The sequence below is a fragment of the Miniopterus schreibersii genome, assembly GCF_964146895.1.
Source record: "Miniopterus schreibersii genome assembly, chromosome: 1".
Classification (NCBI taxonomy): domain Eukaryota; kingdom Metazoa; phylum Chordata; class Mammalia; order Chiroptera; family Miniopteridae; genus Miniopterus; species Miniopterus schreibersii.
Window position 1 is genome coordinate 140,596,311 of NC_138101.1, and position 18,573 is coordinate 140,614,883.

Below are 18,573 nucleotides of genomic sequence, written 5' to 3' on the forward strand. Positions count from 1 at the left end.
AAGAATTGGTATCTTCTACAGTCAGAAACTTGAAGAAAAATGAACTTTTTGAGAGATTATTTTAGCTCCTTGAAATTTAGGTGGAAGTTGATTTCTATTTTTAGAGAAAAATGCATATTCCTGATCTTATAGCATGTTTATAATGAGGAGCTTCTGCTATGGACTAAATGTTTGTGTTTTCCCCAAATTCCTATGTTGAAATCCAAACCCCAAAGTAGCGGTGGGTCCTTTGAGGTGATTAGGTCATGAGGGTGGAGACCTCATGAATGGCATTAATGCCCCCATAAAAGAGACCCCAGAGAGCTCTCCTGCTTTTTCTACCATGTGAGGACACAGCCAGAAGACGGCCACCTTCTGTGAACCAGGAGGTAGGTCCTCGGCAGATACTGAGTCTGCCTGTGCCTTCGCCATGGACTTTCCAGCCTCCAGAGCCCTGAGAATTAAATGTTTGTTCTGAGCCCCTCTCCCAGGCTATAGTATTTTTGTTATAGCAGCCTGAACAGGCTAAGAGCGTTTCCACATCTTTCTTTCCAATCATCAATAACCAATTTGAATATATAATGCAAATTCCACTCTAAAAAGTAATAAAAATTATAAAGCACCTGGGAATAATATGTAAAACTTTTATGGAGAAAACTATATATTTTTACTGATGAATATAAAAGAAATTGAGGAGAAATACCACTGCCATTGAGGTAAATATTTCATATTGCAAAATGTCAGTTTTTCTGCAATTCATTCCATAAATTCAATACATTCCAAAAATATTGTGTATGTGTGTGTAATACATAGAAAAATAATAACTGGATAGGAACTGGAATCTAACATGGTGATTCAAGACTTTAACCTTACTTTTAGTAATTTAATTTTATACAGAAAGGAAGTATTTGGGTATTAAGTGTGTAACAACTAATTTTAAAATGGCTTGAAAGATATTTCCTCCATTGTTAATAGCATTTTTCTCTGAACATTTTTACTTTCCTATATTCTTTTTATTCATACTTTTTTATAATTCTTACAATAAACATGTAATGCTTTTATAATTACACATGTTATTTTAAAGTAGATATCATATTATCAAAAAGGGAAGGCCACCTGATTCTTAGACCAGAATTCTATGAGATTACAAAAAATATAGGCATAATAGAAGGATGTTTTTGGTTTTTTTTAATAATTCACTTCTAGGTCTCCAAAGGGGAAGCATAAGTTTAGTAGTCTAAAAATCTAGAGTCCAACTAAGTGTCATCTTTCATGAAGGCCTGTGTATGTTCTGGCCAGGGATTCATGGGTTGTGCCAGGGAGCACTTAAAGATTATGAGGACCTACAGCTTTACATTCATGAGAGCACTGGAGCTTAGCAACTCACTGAGGAGTCAACATGTGTTTATACAAACTAGGGTTTTAATTAGCTAGTGTCCCAAGGTCACTAAGGACAATAATAAACAATCTTTATCATCACTTTCACACTGTGTTCAGAGGTGCATATGAAACAGAGCAGCCAAATCAACCCTGGCAATTAATAGTGGGATTAAGATCATAGATGTACTCAGGACACCGTGGACAGTAAGAAATACTGGCCGTGCCAGGTATACCCAGTCAGAGCTCTTCCACTATTATGGCAAAATATTAACAGATCAAAATAAATTTTATAGTCTCCGAGATGGTAAATTTTTAATAGTTTCAGTGCATATTTATGTTAGACTTTTTACAAAGCATATTTCTGAGCCATTCAAAAAATTGTTGCAGTAATATCTCGGTAAATCTAATAAGAAAATCATGTCCAGGCTGCACAAACATGAAAAATATTAACTATATTATGGAAATCTATTAATTGTATTATAGAAACTTCACCTGAACCTTTCAAAATATTGAGTAAAACTTTGAAATGCTTCAAAATAAGTTCTCTTTATAAAATTCAACTCCTGAAGTATTTGGTTGTTAAAGAAAAACACAGTCATTTAAGAACGGAGAGGGGACAGAAAGATGATTTGGCTCTTACTTAAAATGCTATCATTTGTTTCTCTTTGTCCCTTTATATACTTATTACAGAACTGTGGGCATTGATCGCGAGGCCTGAAAAGATTCCTGTAGATAATACAGGGAAGCGGTGGCAGTGTAGGTGCAGGATGTAAATGTGGAGAGAACTGGCTCTGCTCCCCGTAAGACTGGCATTTCTTCATCTAGTAAAAAGCAATCAAACAAACAAAACAAAACAAAACAAAACAAAAAAATGACAAAATTGTCAGCTTAACTGACACAATATGAGGAGTTTCCACAGGCAGCTACTTTGTCAAATGAGTTTTGTTTAAGAAAAACCGAGGCCAATGATGCAACCTGAGAGAGGAACTCCTGGTAATATTCTACTGAACAAGAAGACACATTGAATTGTCAATTTCTATCAAAATCATGTCTAGTAATAGAGATTTTCTGAAATCATTTTCTTCTGTCAGCTATAAAATTAGTGAGTTAAGTATGTTTAAAATATGGAATGGTGCCCGGCCCGGCATGGCTCAGCGTTTGAACGTCGACCTAGGATCCAGGCGATCGGTGTTCGATTCCCGGTTGGGGCACATGCCCGGGTTGCGGGCTTGATCAATGACTCTCTCATCATTGATGTTTCTATCTCTGTCTCTCCCTCTCCCTTCCTCTCTCTGAAATCAATAAAGGTATATTTTTAGAAAATAAAAAATAAAAAAATATGGAATGGTGAGTTACTGGCAAAACCATACTTAAGATACGGGCTTTGTTGTAAACAAAAACCAATGTTGAACAGAAAGGAAAAATTAAACTGTTTCTCTATAGTCACTAAAAGTCCTTGAGGCAGACATTCAAACGACTTCCCACCAGAATGTCTATAAAAACAAAACAAAACAATAAACCTCATACTAACACCTGAGTCAGATCCTAAGAGATAAATTTTTGTTAGCACATAAAAGAAATTTACCCTACAGATAGGCCTGACAAAGTAGGGAAAACCCACTCAATGTGAAAAAGAAAAGCTAAGAAAACTTCCTTTCTCACTACCTTCTGGCTCATATAATCTATAACTTTCGGAACTACTGGGCCTCTTCCTTTATTGGGTCTATGTTGCATTTGTGAGAAACAAAGTAGATTTTCATCTTCCCACTCCCAGCCCCAGTTTCCCAATAAAGTATAGAGAAAGACGCTCATAATTGTTGAGTAACTGAATGAGTTATTCTTTCTCTTTTCGTTCAGACCTAGAAACTCAAAGAAGCTGGAAAAGGACTGGTTTGGGCTCAGTTGTTTCTATAAGGTTAAGCCCCAACTGAAAAAGATTAAGAGCTAGAGGATAGGTGTGAAGAAGACCAGGAACAGCAAATATTAGAGATATGGAGATGGGCGCCAGGGCATGTCCTCCTGCCCTGGTCCATAGAGTCACACCGGAGAAACAACCACCAGACCCTGGGTACCAGGAACTGTGCTCTGAGCTCCTGAACCAACCTGTTCCCCTGCCCTGCTGCTGAAAAGATTTTGCCTGCACCCAAGTGGACAGTGAGTAGAACCAAAGAATAGCCCTATACCTTGGGTGTTGACAAATAATGGAACAGAAGCAAGGTCCTTTTTTTTTATCATGGATAAGAAAAATGAAAGAAAACCAACAATACGGAGCCTGTGAAAAATGCAATCATGGTAAAGAAATTGTCACCCTGAAGACCCATAGTCTAGCTCTCTTCTGAAAAGAGTCTAGTATAAGAACCAGAAGAAACTTGGGAAAAAGACATCTAGCATCTAAAGTACAAGACATGGGAACAAAGAGCCAAGGAGGAAATAACAAGCTGAGACAAAAGAACAGGATGAAATGCAAAAACGATACCTTACGTGACACGTAAATGAATTGGAGCAATAGAATGGAAGCCACAGTGGAGGTAAATGAGAGACTGGATCAAGGCAGTGAACTCTGTCATGTGACTCTCATCTCTCCTGTCCAAAATTCCATGAAATAACACACACAAAAATATTTGTTTTCAAATAATTGATTTATAACAGTTCAGGGGGGGAAAAAACCTATGTAAGATGGGGAAAAAAAGACTGTGTTAGATTTATGAAAAATTAAAGCTGAAGAAAATTATAACTCTAAAAATATATGGAAATAGATCATTATGGAGTAAGCGTTGTATGGGTGGGAGGAGTTCTGAAAGCAAAAGTTAGTGGATACAGGAAGCTCTGCAATCTTCTTAAGGAGAAAGTTGTGTTCGCAGAAACTAAACAAGTTGAGACCCATCCTTACCCAAACCATCTTTCGACAACACCCAATGTTTACACTTTTATAAGTAAAATATAGCAGAGAGTAGGAGCACTAGAACCAGAGAGGCAGAGCAATCTCCCAGGTAAGCAAGTTCTCCCAGGAGAGATGGGGAGCACCTATATGCTTCCCGAAACTCATGAGCCACGGCAAGGGGGCAACATAACCCATCCTACCCTCTCAGTCATCTGAGGCAGGTTGCTGTAAGTATAACAGGCCAATTGACAGGGATTCTCACATTCAAAGGTGATCGGATTATAAAAAATCACAACCATTTGATATCCCTATTTGAGAAGAACTGACACCATTAATGAAATTTGTCACTAAAAACACCTAAAAGTAACATTAAAAGAAACCACACACATAAAATGTTAATAAGGCAAACAATGTAAATTGGTCATAATTGCCCTTAATCTCAGAGAAATTCAAGACTATATCCATGAAAAATAAAATGTAACCAACAGATAATTTTTAAAAATATTTTATTATAAAATACATTAAACACATTCAAAAGGAGACAGAATGGTCTAGTGAAAACCTTGGTTCTCGAACTTAATTCATTCCAGAAGGCTGTTCCAGAGCGATTTGTTCAAAGACTGAATCATTTTTTCCCCATTAGGAATAATGTCAATTGAGTTAATCCATTCCAGACCCACAAATGCTTCCCTATTTTAATCTTTCTTATATACAGTACATGTCTAATGTACTGTTTAATCTATAAACAAACACTTCTTTTCATAAATTGATCAAACCACTGCCTACTAGCCTTAAACAGGTCACTTTCAGCCCTCTTTCTAGGGGTGTCTTTCAGGAGATCAGTATGTAGCATCTTCACTTTTTCACGTATCATTGCTGCTGCAATGCTGTCACCAGCTAACTGCTTTCTGTTTATCTAAATCAACAACAGTTTTTCTGCCTCTTCAATTGCCTGTGATTATTGTTTCATGAGCACTTTTATACCCTTAGCAACATCAGTACTCTTTTTTTTTTTTAAATATATCTTTATTGATTTCAGAGAGAGGAAAGGAGAGGGAGAGAGAGAGACAGAAACATCAATGATGAGAGTCATTGATTGGCTGCCTCCTGTAAATCCCCCCACTGGGGATGGAGCTCGCAACCAGGGCATGTGCCGTGACCAGGAATTGAACCTCCATCTCCTGGATCATAGGTCGATGCTCAACCACTAAGCCATGCCCAGCCAGGCACATCAGCACTCTTGATGGCCTCTTTATGTTTTAAAATTGTGCTAATCATCCATTTCACCAGCAACAAAAGAAAAAAAAAAAACAAAACACACACACACACAAATATTCACAGCACAGTTTTCTGAGATGTTAAGTAGAGGTTTATCAGTAAACTGACTCATTTGTTTGTGGCCTGGGAGATGCTTTTTTGTCATGCAGATGTATCAATGTGAAAAGGTTGTCAGGTCTAGAACTGAAGTTTTAGTTGACAACTTAGACATTTTTCTGTGAACAACGTGGTCGAGAACTGAATTGCTGGAGATGGGAGGCCTTCAAGAACTGAGGTTTGACTATATAACTAATGCTCATGTTCCTCTCACCCACCTTCAACAATTACTAGGCACTCATAGTTGCTCGTATCACATCCACACTCCCTCTTATCTCCCACACCCATATGGGATGCTGTTTCACTCATAAAGAGTTCAGAGACACTTTGTTCATTAAAATTTTAATTAGCAAAATAAAAAATTGTATAGATTGGCAAAATATCAAATATGCCTAGCTAAAGATAAACTGAGTTACCAGGGAAATGAAACCAAGAAACTCTCCAAGAACAGAGTGCAAGGAAATAAGGAAACCACATGATTCTACAGATGCAGAACTTGAGACAAGAAAAGACTCTTAGGAAAAACTTGGAAGGGAGGAAAAGAGCAGAAAAAAGAAAAGTCAAGCAAGAATGTGAGTTTGAGCCCGACCGGGCATAGCTCAGCAGTTGAGCGTCTACCTAGGATCCAGGCGATCAGGGTTCGATTCCTGATCAGGGCACGTGCCCGGGTTGTGGGCTAGGCAGCTGATCAATGACTCTCTCATCATTGATGTTTCCCTCTCTCTCTCTCCCTCTCCTTTCCTCTCTCTGAAATCGATAAGATATATTTAAAAAAAAAGAATGTGAGTTCGAAAATGTCTAGCTTTGTACAGTGTCATGGGACACCATAAAAATTGCACCAGAGTTTTTCTCACCTACACAGAGTTTCAAAAGAGCTGGGCTTTCATATCACCACATTGGTAGTCATTGGCTACTGGCTGCTCCCCAAGCAAAGCAGCTAAGTGCCCAAGGAAAATTCTCCAAAAAAAAAGGTGACAAGTGTGAACTGTCAGCAGCAATTTAGGTAGCAGATGGGGAATGTGCTCGACAAACCAGTCAAGATGATACTTGTAATCTGGGTGGGGCATTAACAGCACCAGCCTCTGACGGAAAGTACCATCGATATATTACGTGACATGAAGAGTAAAGGACTTTCGGTATTGTCTGATAGAAGCCACATAAAGATAGAAGAAAAAAGAGAAAATAAACAATGAAAGGATAAAAGGTTCAATTCTTCAGATTGAAAAGATCCACCAATGGCCAAGCAGGAAAACAACAACAAACATTCATGATTGAACACTGTTGTTCTAAAATCTTAGACTAGCATAGAGAGAAAATTCTAAAAGTTTCTAGAGAGGGAAGAGGTCTAGCTATTATGCTGCAACTAATTTTATGATTAATGCTCATTGGAAAGGACACCAAAAAGGACAGTCATATATAGGCATGAATGAGCAGAATAAATTATAGTCTGTATCTTGTAGAGGTATATGTGTGCGGCTGAACTTGGTATATTGAGTTCAGTACATGGAGTGATATTAAGCTATATACCAACATGTCTCACACACAAGGAAAGGATGGCAGCCACCATTTGGGGGGGCTGGTTCCCTAGATCTTCACACTTGGTGAAGATTCCCTTCACGTAGACATTTTATCAAAGGCGTGCTGGCTGGTGCATCCTTGTAGGGCTGAGGGAAATCAGAGCAGCTGCTCTAAGCAACAGCTGATTGCTAAGTATTCTTTCTGTGCCCTGTTGCTGCAACTCTGTATCTATATCCTGGAGCTATCCCAGCTTTGCTTATGGCAATGATTCAAGTATGAAATCTGATTAGGAGCAAGCTGTCCATTAACCAGACTAGTGCTGATCCAATACATCTACAAAGAAAAATAATCACATCAGAGTCAGATATCTTACTTACCACATTGGGCGTCAAAGCACAGTGGAGCAATGACTTCAAAATCATAAAGGGAAGTGATTTCGCTTCTAATTTATGTGCAACAAACCATCATCTGAGTGTGAGAACTAAATAAAGTAATTATAAAGCATGCAGAAGTTCAGAAAAGATGTGAAATACAGGAACAGGAGTGAATATCATAGTTAAGACTAAACAAATGTTCTTTTATAGAGTTAAGATGTAATAACTGTCTGATCCCAGGTGATCTTAACAACACAGGCAGTTAGGGGGGCGGGGGATTGGAGAAGTAAAAAGGAAGAAAAGGCAGAGCGTAAGGTTTCTGTCTTGCTTTGGGGAAACTGTATATACCAGTTCAATTTAGACTTTAATAGAAAAATATAACTATAAAAGTATGTTTTAAGATGTAAGAATAACCACCATAAGGGTAAAAAAAAAAAAAAATGACTGTCAATCAACAGGAAAGAAGAAATAAAATAACAAGTTCAATGAACCCAAAAAAAGATAGGAAAGGAAAACAAAGAACAAAAAGCAGAACAAATAGAAAACACAAAGTACACTGTCAGGGATAAGTACAAATGTATAATTACCCAATATAAATATAACTACTAAGTACCCATATTAAAAAAACAGCATCAGAAAAATAGGTCTTAGGTGAAAATCTGGAAATGTATTGGAGCTATTTCACATTGGTAAAATGTGCAATCTCCCAAGAAGAATCTAAAAATGAGCATTAAAATATGTAAAGGTTAAAAAGATTAACATTGGAGAAGATATTATGGTCAACTCACAGTAGTGTGGGAAGTATATCTTATCAGCAATCAAGAAATAAAGATCTCTGTGAATTTATATAAATAAAATGAAAATACTAACTCAAAAAGATATATGCACCCCTATACCATTGCAGTATTATTTACAGTAGCCGAGGTAAGGGAACAACCCACATGTCCATCAATGAATGAATGGAAAAAGATGTCGTGTATGCATATACACCATGGAACACTGGCAATAAAAAAACAAAGGAAGTCTTACCATTTGTGACAACATGGATGGATCTTGAGGATATTATGCTAAGTGAAATAAGTCAGACAAAGAAAGACAAATATCATATTATTTCACTTATATGTTGAGTCTAAAAAAAGCCCACACAAAACAAATGAACAAACAAACAAAAAACAAGCTCACAGATACAGAGAACAGATTGGTAGTTGCCAGAGATGACGGGGTTTTGGAGATGGGCAAAATAAATGAAGGGGGTCAAAAACTTCAAACTTTCACTTATAAAGTGAGTAAGTCTGGGGTAGTAACGCACAGCATGGTGACTATGGCCAATTCTATTGTATTACATATTTGAGAAAATTTTGTAACTTTGTATGGCAATGAATGGTAACTAGGCTTGTAAGGTGATCATTTTACAATGTATATAAATAACAAATCATTATGTTGTACATTTGAAACTAAGATAATCTTATATGTCAATTACATGCTTCAGTAAAAAAAAGAAATGAAATAGACTAAAAGTTGTTAAGCATCAAAGGGTTTCCTAGCCCCTCATTCTCTTTCGTGCTTCTCTTCTCTTCCCTTTCCAAATTCATGGATGAAATCCTTGATTAGATATAAAGATACAGATATTGAAAGAGATGTGTAGAGAAATATTATATATATTGGGAGGAAGAGAGAGAGAGAGAGAGATTAGCATAATAATGCATTGGCATTATATTGTGCAAAACAGTCAATTTTATTAAGAAAACCATTTATTTGCATTGTAAGTAATTTATTCTGAAGCCTATGTGGAGTGGTGCTTAAATTTGGGGGAAAGGATTAAAAAAATATTTACAAGATTATGATGAAAGAAATAAGAAGTGATCCAAAAGAAAAGAGCTACTCTTTGCCCAGTCACACAAACTCTCAATGGATGGGTGTACCTGGACCAGTCTGGACATGTAGGGAAAAAACCCTACCCTCCAACACACACACTTTATTACATATTTATAGACTAACTAAGAGGAGTTAGGAAATACCTACTTGTAGTAAATATCAAGAAATGCATCAAAAGACATAATAGGTAAAGATTATGAAGGTGTGTGGAAGATAGATTCTAAATTTTTTTTTTGAAATTTTGTTCTCTAAATTGTTGTAATCCTAACCAAATTGTTATAAATATCCTGAGAATTTAAATAAAATTTATCAAGCATGTTTTACATATTATCTTTAATATCACATGGGATATATATGTGCTATATTATATATTAAATGTCCTCATATAAATAACAGACAATAGGCATTATTATCAAAAATATATTAAATATATACCAAAAAAAACCCTAATGACTTACTAATTGTGAATTAGATGCCTTCTCATTAATGTCAGGTATTAGAGCAAGGAATATTGATGTCACTATGATTACCAAATGTCATTCTTGCAGTTTCAACCAATAATATAAGAAATATAAATAATAAATATAGATATAGAAAAAGAAAAATAATCATCTATGGTATATGGTGTATCTTAGAGAATTAACTGAACAGCTACTATAACTAGAAGGACTTGAGTTAGTACATTGGAGGAATAAAATACTAGCCTATAAAAACCGATAGTTCTCTTTAGAACAATAGTTGTATAATATGATAGAAAATAGAAAACCCTAATCACAGAATGAAAAACATCAACAATAACTCTCAAATGAACCTAACAAGAAAAAGATCAAGATCTACATGAAGAAAGCTATAAAACTTGACCCACTAACTTAAAAAAAACCCTCAAATAATGGAAAGATGTATTATGTGTCTGGATTGGAAGCCCTAATTTTATAAATGTCATGTCTTTCCCAAATGAATTCAATGTTTTCACAATTAAAAATCCTAACAGTATGTTTTAGAGGATTTGTTAAATTAATTCTAGAATTTATATATAGGGAAATGTTCAAAAATACTGAAGAAATTTTTGAAAAAGAACAATACATTTGTTAAAAATTCCTGGGTTCGCCCAGCATGGCGTGGCTCAGCGGTTGAGCATCGACCTATGATCTAGGGGATCGTGGTTCGATTCCCGGTCAGGGCACATGCCCGGGCTTCATCCCCAGTTGGGGGCCTGCAGGAGGCAGCCAATCAATGAGGACTCTCATCATTGATGTTTCTCTCTCTCTCTCTCTCCCTTTCCTTTCCTCTCTCTGAAATCAATAAAGATACACTTTTAAAAAAATTATTGGGTTCTCTCTTTTCCAGACATTGTTCTGGATGCTGGAGATAAAGCTATAAATAAAAATTATAATTTAATTTATGTCAAAACATGGCAAAATCAATTATATAGCATTCAATGATGAAAAGGCTTAATATACTTAGTATTTTTTCTATTGATTTTGAAGAGTTTATTCATATTAAGTAGCAATAAAAAAAAACAGTGGATGAAGGTAATGAAAAGCCAATTCACATACAAACCCAATAACACTTAATATGTATTGAGCACTTACCACGTAAGGCACCAAGCTATGCACATGAGACTAATACCATCACTATTTACATTTGAGAAAACTGCATTTTAGACATGTATTGTAGCTTTGCCCAAGTAAGTGATAAAGTCTGAAATTAAACCAAAAATTTATCTATTTTTAGAGCTCAAAAATTGTATCAGTATTTTCTATAAAGACCATAACGATGCCACAATATAACAATGTTTTTATATGTTCAACCAAACTATTAACTAAAGAGATGGCTACTGAAACAAGAATGATCAACTATAAAAGTGACCATGATTTAAAAAATATATTCAAAGTTGATCAGGGTACAATGTGGACATGTAAAATTTTATAACCTTTCAGAAAAACATTCTGGCAAAGATTTTATGAGTCTTTGATACAGCATTTCCACTCCACAGAATTTCTCTTGAAGAAATAGTCAAAATATAGATGTAATTTTACATAGCAGGATGTTTACCTCAATGTCATTTATAATAGCAAAATATTTGCACTCAACTAAATGGTGCAAAACATTATGGCACCTTCATAAGATGAATGACTGTATATATATTAAAAGCCAAGTTTAAAAAGAATATTTAACCACATGGGACATGATAATTATACAATATTGAGTAATGAGAACTGGCTTCAAAACAACGTAAAATATAAGCTCAATGCCAAATTTTGTATGAAAAGCACATTTATATAAAGTACTATGTATATGTAAAATTATTCATATCTAAACACAATATTTATAAACAGATAGGTATGTATATAAAATAATGAATACTTATTTTTTACATTTTTAAAAGACCAAAATAGTAATAGAGGTTATGAAATTAGTGAAATAACTTTGGTGGAGAGGCATCAATTTTATTCTTGAAACTTTTCTTTATTTCCTTCATTTCCTATAAGTGAGTATGTATTACTTGGCTAATATAAATATATAATGATAACTAAATGAAAAGGAAACTGGTTGAGAATAATCCCATTGTCTTTCACATAGAATCCAATTAAAGCTGCTAACTGTACTAAAGTGGTGTTGGTAAGCCTTCATCTGCTTTTCCTAATAGAGGGAAAATGCTAATTAATTTATAGGTAATATTTAAAGTTTATTTTATGTAACATGTCAGCAGACACAGTTAAAAGAGAAAAGTGTGTTTTATGGTCCTGTGGAAGGTAATAAATGTCAGACACATGTAGATACAGTTATAACTTTATGAACACCCTGGGTAACGTGCACAAGGAAAGCCTTACACAAACACCAAATGAAAAGGCATGTTTTCCAAGCACAGTCAGGGGACTGTTTTTAACTCCACGTGTAATATAGATGAGATGGGGGCTTAAGGACGGCCGTGCAGTGGTCTGACAATAAACCCCCTGCGAGTGTGTGGTTTGATGGGGTGTTAATTGAGTAGCAGGTGAACATAAATAGAAAGCACCAAGGGTGTGTGTAGGGGGGAGCCTTTCTGTTGATGAGGAAACATAAAAACGCTGAGCTCTGTAATAAGAAATAAAGACAATCTGGGGTTTATTTCTCTGACATCATTCTAGCCTCCACAGTATGGGCCTCCTTCGTTTAAAATGCTTGCTAGGGAATCGTAAGCTGGCTTTTTAGATGTGTAGGTGAATACAGGATAAGTTCATTTCCTGACGCCTGTGCAAATGTAGGGGTTTGTTTTGTGTTTGTTTGTTTGTTGTATGGTGTTTGCTGCTTCTTGACATGTTTGGCCCAGAATGTGTCCAGACATATAGTACAGTGGCGGGGCCATTCAGCTGCTAAAGTGAAAACTCATCAGGACGTAGCCACCAAAACATAAAGGAAAGAGTGGATAGAAATACAAAGAATGACTCCAGCTCTCTAAAGTTCAAGAATTTTTTTTAAAGAAAAGGGATTTTTTTTGGTATGGTTCACCTAGAGGGGTTCTATGAGAATATGCAAGTAAATCCTTGAATAAACTATTTTTAAAGTTCCATTGTTAATAATTAACTGTTTCCAGGCAATCACCATAACACAAATGCATACATTACAGCATCTTATTGAGGGTTTAGCTTCCTCTGAGGAATGTCTTCAGATGTTCGTGCACAAGCACATTCTGCAAGAATGCTGCCCATTTGAAAAGAATGAGGGCCCTGCATACATTGTTACTTCTAACAAGGCATTCCTTACATCCAAGATGTGTGCCAGACGTTTTTAACCTATTAAGTTATAATAATGATAGGTAATACTTATGATGCATTTTCTGTGCCCTAGGAGCTGTGCTAAAGGCTTCACAAACACCTTCTCATTTGAGCCTCACAACAGTCTTAGGAGGTAAAAACTCATAACTCACATTTACAAGTGAGGGAGCAATCTGTAGAATGGTGATGTATCTTTCCCATGGTCATAGAACTGATTAGTTGTGAAGCCAGTTCTGAACCTGAGAAAACTGGCTCAGAAACAGAGCACAAATCCTAAATTGCTGTACTGTAGTATCTCTATACATTAACTCTTTCAGATTCTGCAATATCTCTATACATTAACTCTTTCAGATTCCTGTAGATAGTCACTAAATGAATGCTTTGGTATCATAGAGAATCTTGCTATTCTAAGAGAGTTAAGATAGAGTCAGAAAAAGTTCAATTCCTAACATTCTCAAACTTCAATGTTCAGACAAAGCACCTGTGGATCTTATTAAAATGTAGTGATTGATTCTGAAGCTCTAAGGTGGGCCTGAGCATCTGCATTTCTGACTGCTCCCTGGCGATGTACCTGGGGCCCCTGCAGGACACACTTTGAGAGCAAGGATAGTGGATTTTTTTAGATGAGTGGAACAAACAGGAGTAAAGTTCCAGCTGTTTTCCTGGGCCCTTCTTTCCATTCCCTAATTCCTACAAAGTCACATCTGGTTCAGAAAACCAATCTCAACTTCCTGCATCTTTCTATTTCTATCCTACTCTTCCCTCATCACAGAGAAGGAAACTGGGATGCCAATATCAACGTAAGTGCTGTGAACAAAACCCTAGCAGCGAAATAGTCAGTTCAGATGTGTGCTAAAGAAAAACAATCCTGTGTCTTCTTTGTACTATTTTGCAGATTACAAACTATTTTTATAAAAGCTATGAAATAACTCTCAGAACTGAATCCTACATATCTCTAAGCTCCCAAGGCGCAATCAGACCAGCATGCATCTCCAAAGGCACTGTCTCCAGGAGTGTCAGAAAACCCAGCAACAACGAGAGCCATACGAAGTAGAGTGGGGAGTATCTTAGGAGCCAAGATACTGCCCAGGAACCTAAGACTCATCTTAGGTTTACCTCTCGCCCAACCACATTCCTCTGCACGCAAACATGAGCCATGCCCTGTAAATTAACCTAACGCACAGCATCCCTGTTCCACCTGCCGCTGGATGGTTATGCCCATCATCGCTTCTCGCTTCACCGTCGTTCCTAACATGGGGAGGGAGGGGGTCCCTGTCTACCCTACGGGCTACTTCAAGGCCATGTCTGTACCGCCACCAGAGAAACCTTCCTGAATTATCAACCTCATGTCGCTTCCTTGTTTCACATCCTTCGGCGGCTCCATATAACATCAAAGTTCCCACTGCCCAGTTTAGCACACGTGGCTCCGTATGACCAAGCCCCGCCTGCCTCCCTGGTTCATTCCGCCCATTACCTCACACAAGCCCCTTCCCAGAGGCACAGGGAGCCAGAGTTCAGCTGCTTTACCCCTGCCTGCCTTCCCCTGCGCTCTTTTTATTTGGAAGCTCTCCCCTTTCCCTCCTGCCCTCTCCCCCACAGGCCTAGCCAGCGTGTGAATATTCATCTGAAGGAGAATTCTGGAAGACCTGGAGGCTCCATGAATCCTCACATTAAAACACTCAGAGCAACTATAGCAGGAAAACAAGACCCCGTGGGCTATACCTACAATAATACTAGGTCACAATGTATGCGCGCAAACCCAGGATATGGTTGGGAGGGGCTCAGTCACCAAACTTACAAGACCCATTTGGTATCAGAAGTCGTATGGGAGAAACTGAGAACTGGAAACCCCCAACTCACTATCAGGTACTCGCTGGAAAGCATGGTGGGCCTTTCTGAGAACAGCAAAGGAAAATGGGAGAGGTTTTGAAAATTGCAATTCAGGGCTGGGTGCAAGAAGTTCAAAGTATGACCTGATGATCCTAGAGAGTGCTGGGGTCTGGGGATTATTAGCTCCCAAAACTAACAAAGAAAACAACCCCTCCATCACAAAACTTAGCACACAGGAGAGGCTATGGGATTACAAACCCAGGCGAGCAGGACAGGGGCTGTGTGGGCAAAGAAAAGAGAGGAGCTGACGTGAAGAGGAGCAGCATGGGAGGAACAACTCACAACGTCGAAGGCCATCTCTTCACTGAAGCGGCAGGACTGGCAGCTATTCTGGTTCACTCCGCTCTTCCAAAGCTGCAGGAGAAGTCGTTTTAGTTTAAAATAGGCAGGAACCAAGAATCACTACAGAACCCCACATAAAATTTGTAGAAAAAATTAGTGAAGTAGATTCCTCAGATGCTGGAAGCATACCAGAAAAATATGCCCACAAAACAGATAAAGAACCTAATGTTTCCAATGAGCTAAAAGGAATCAAGAAATGATAGACTTTATAAAGAACATAAATTAGAATTTGAAAGCTCAGAGGTGATTATAATTAGAGAAAAATATTTGAAAAGGGAGGTAAGAGAATTCAGGAAACAATGAGAAATTGAAAGAAAAATAATTATCCAAAATGCAGGAAACACAGAAGCAAATAAATACAATAGAATTGGCTTTAAGAGAAATAGACTATGGAAAAGAGGAAAATTTTATAGATAACAAATTAGAGTTTTTTAAAAAGCATTCAAGAGTAAGTGATGGATACAGAAGATAGGCAAAGATCCAATACAAATAAAATAGTGGCCTCTGAAGAAGAAAAGCAAAATGAGGACCAGAATAAATACGAGAACCATACTTGAGGGAAACTTCTGAAATCATAAAACTATTTGAAACTAAATATTGAAAAAGCATACCTCATAACTGGGAAATCAGTTTTCATGGCTAACACTGAGACATATTTTACTAAATGTTTGAACTTTAAAGGAAAAAATTATATATATAGTGACATCCAGACAAAAAGACCAAGTCACTCATAAGGGAAATAAAATCAGATTGTCATCAGGCTCTTTAGCAATAAATCTATATGAAAGACATAAAGATGTATTCTATTTAAGTTACTCAATAAAAAAAATTCATGAGCAAGGATACAAATGAACTTCATGTAGAAAAGCTGCAAAATATTATGAACATGCAAGTGCTCAAAGACTGTCATTTCTTTGAACTGTTTCTGAAGAATCTATCAGAGAGTGAGCTTCATGGAGCAAAATTAACTTGAGAGGCCATGAGAGGTAAGCATGAAATATAGAACTTTTCTGTAGAACTAAGGCTAACAACAGTAAGAATGAAATGGTTACATACCCTAAGCTATATTGATATGGTACAAGTATCAAAAACCGAAAAGTACAATAAACTCACTGATTGTTTAATAACTATTTACTGGGTCTACAAGGATATTACATCAACAATTGCTGGATGAAGAGGAAAGAAGGATGGGTAGGCCTCTAGCTGATTTCATCATTGCTCATAGCAGGAAACAATAGTCAATAGCCACAAAGGGAAAAAGAAAGGTGTGTATAGAAAGGTATTTTTATGAAGGCAATCAATAAAATGAACATTCCTAAATGCCAGAAGATATTTAATTTTTTTTTTTAATTTACTTGTGGGGGAAGGGAAGAACTAGAGTGATGTAATCAGAGAGAAAAGTTAGAATTCTCTGATTAACCTTCCTTCCAAGATTTAATTTTGTAGATACTTTACATAATTATAAAACAAATTTAATTTATTGAAATATAAAACTTTAAAAATTAAAATGGAAGTATAAAAATGACCTGAACATAACCGCGGGGGTGGGGGGGTAGGGGGATAACTACACAGAAAGGAACTAGTTCAAGGGAGTTTAAAACATGGTAATTTGTACATCCTTGGTGGGATGTGCCTTAGGGTTAAAAGCGCAGCAAAAGACAACAAAATTAAAAATCAAAAAAATTTTAAATTGTTTTTGGAAATCATATGGTTGATAGACATATTGGTATTGTTTTTCTAATACTGAGTGATTAATAATGGGGTAAGCAAATGCAGATTATGTTGATGTTATTAAAAGCTGGGTTTTTCACAGGGAGAAAACAAGAGATACACTTGTAACATGAATAAAGGTAAGTAAAAACCTTGTATTCCTGAATATAAATTGGAAGTATCAATAAAAACTCATGATTTATTTTTTAAATGTATGTATCCTGACTATCCTCCAAAATGTCTAGAAGCAATTAGCCCATCTGAAATGAGTGCCTCTAGTCCTCAGGGTGTGGGCCCTAAATAGGACATCTCACTAAAAAGAAGCAGGAATCCCTGGAGAAATCGCTGCTTCTGGGTCTCGGGTGGGGAGTGTTCACGGTGAGCTTAGAGCCCCTGATGAACGGAGGAGCTAACTGGAGCAGTTCTCAAAGTGTGGTCCTGGGCCAGCAGCACCAGCAGCACCAGGGAACTTTCAGGGATGCAAATTCTATGTCTGACCCCAGAGGTACTGAATGAGAGACTCGCAGGGTGGGGCCCAGCAGTCTGAGGGGCAACAAGCCTTCCGAGTGATGTTAATAAACGCTGAAGTTTGAAAACCACCGGCCTAGAGCAATGATTACCAATGGCTCTTCACATAAAAAATCAGAAGCAAGCAGACATTACATACCTTCAGACAGAAGTACATATTGCCAATGTATGCAGTAATCCTACCCCTCCACCAAGAACAAAAACAAACAAACAAACAAAAATCCAAAACAAAGAAAAAACAGGAACCTGAGTCAGATTAAGCTCTAGTTATGGGAAATGGAGAGGAACATGTTAAACAATAAAGGAACAGAAATCAACAAACCCCAAACTTAGGGACACTGACTAGGTCAAAAAACCTAGTTTTTCCAACCAAAAAATTATAAAGGAAATACATATATATGGAGAAAAACCTATAAATTAGAAGAGACCAATTATAATAATATGTATCTTATCTGATCCCAATTCAAATAAATAAACTGGAAAAAAAGAACACTTGTAGTACAATTAGGTAATTTTGAACACTGTGCGATCATATTGAGGTTTTATTGTTGGATTTTTTTGGAGGATGGTGATTCTGTGCATATGTCTTGGAGATACATGCGGGAATATTTATAGATGAAAATATATGTTGTCCAGAAATTATTTCAAAATAATCCTGGGGATGGGTGTTATAATATTTTTTCTATTTTTATATATTTGAATTTTTCAACAATAAGAACTTTTACATCAAGCATCCTCTCTCAAATAAAATAAAATAAAATAAAATAATAAAATAAAATAAAATAAAATAGAAAAACAAAAAGACCTCTTCCCTTAGCACAAATCGGCTTGCTTTGGGTAGCCATTCCCCATGCTTCCCCAGCTCTCGGCATAACTCTGTCTTAGCTGTGATCAGTTCCTTGAGGGGAGGTCTGGGTTTTATTTGCCTTTATGACCCTAAGTGGCTATGATGATGCCTGAACAC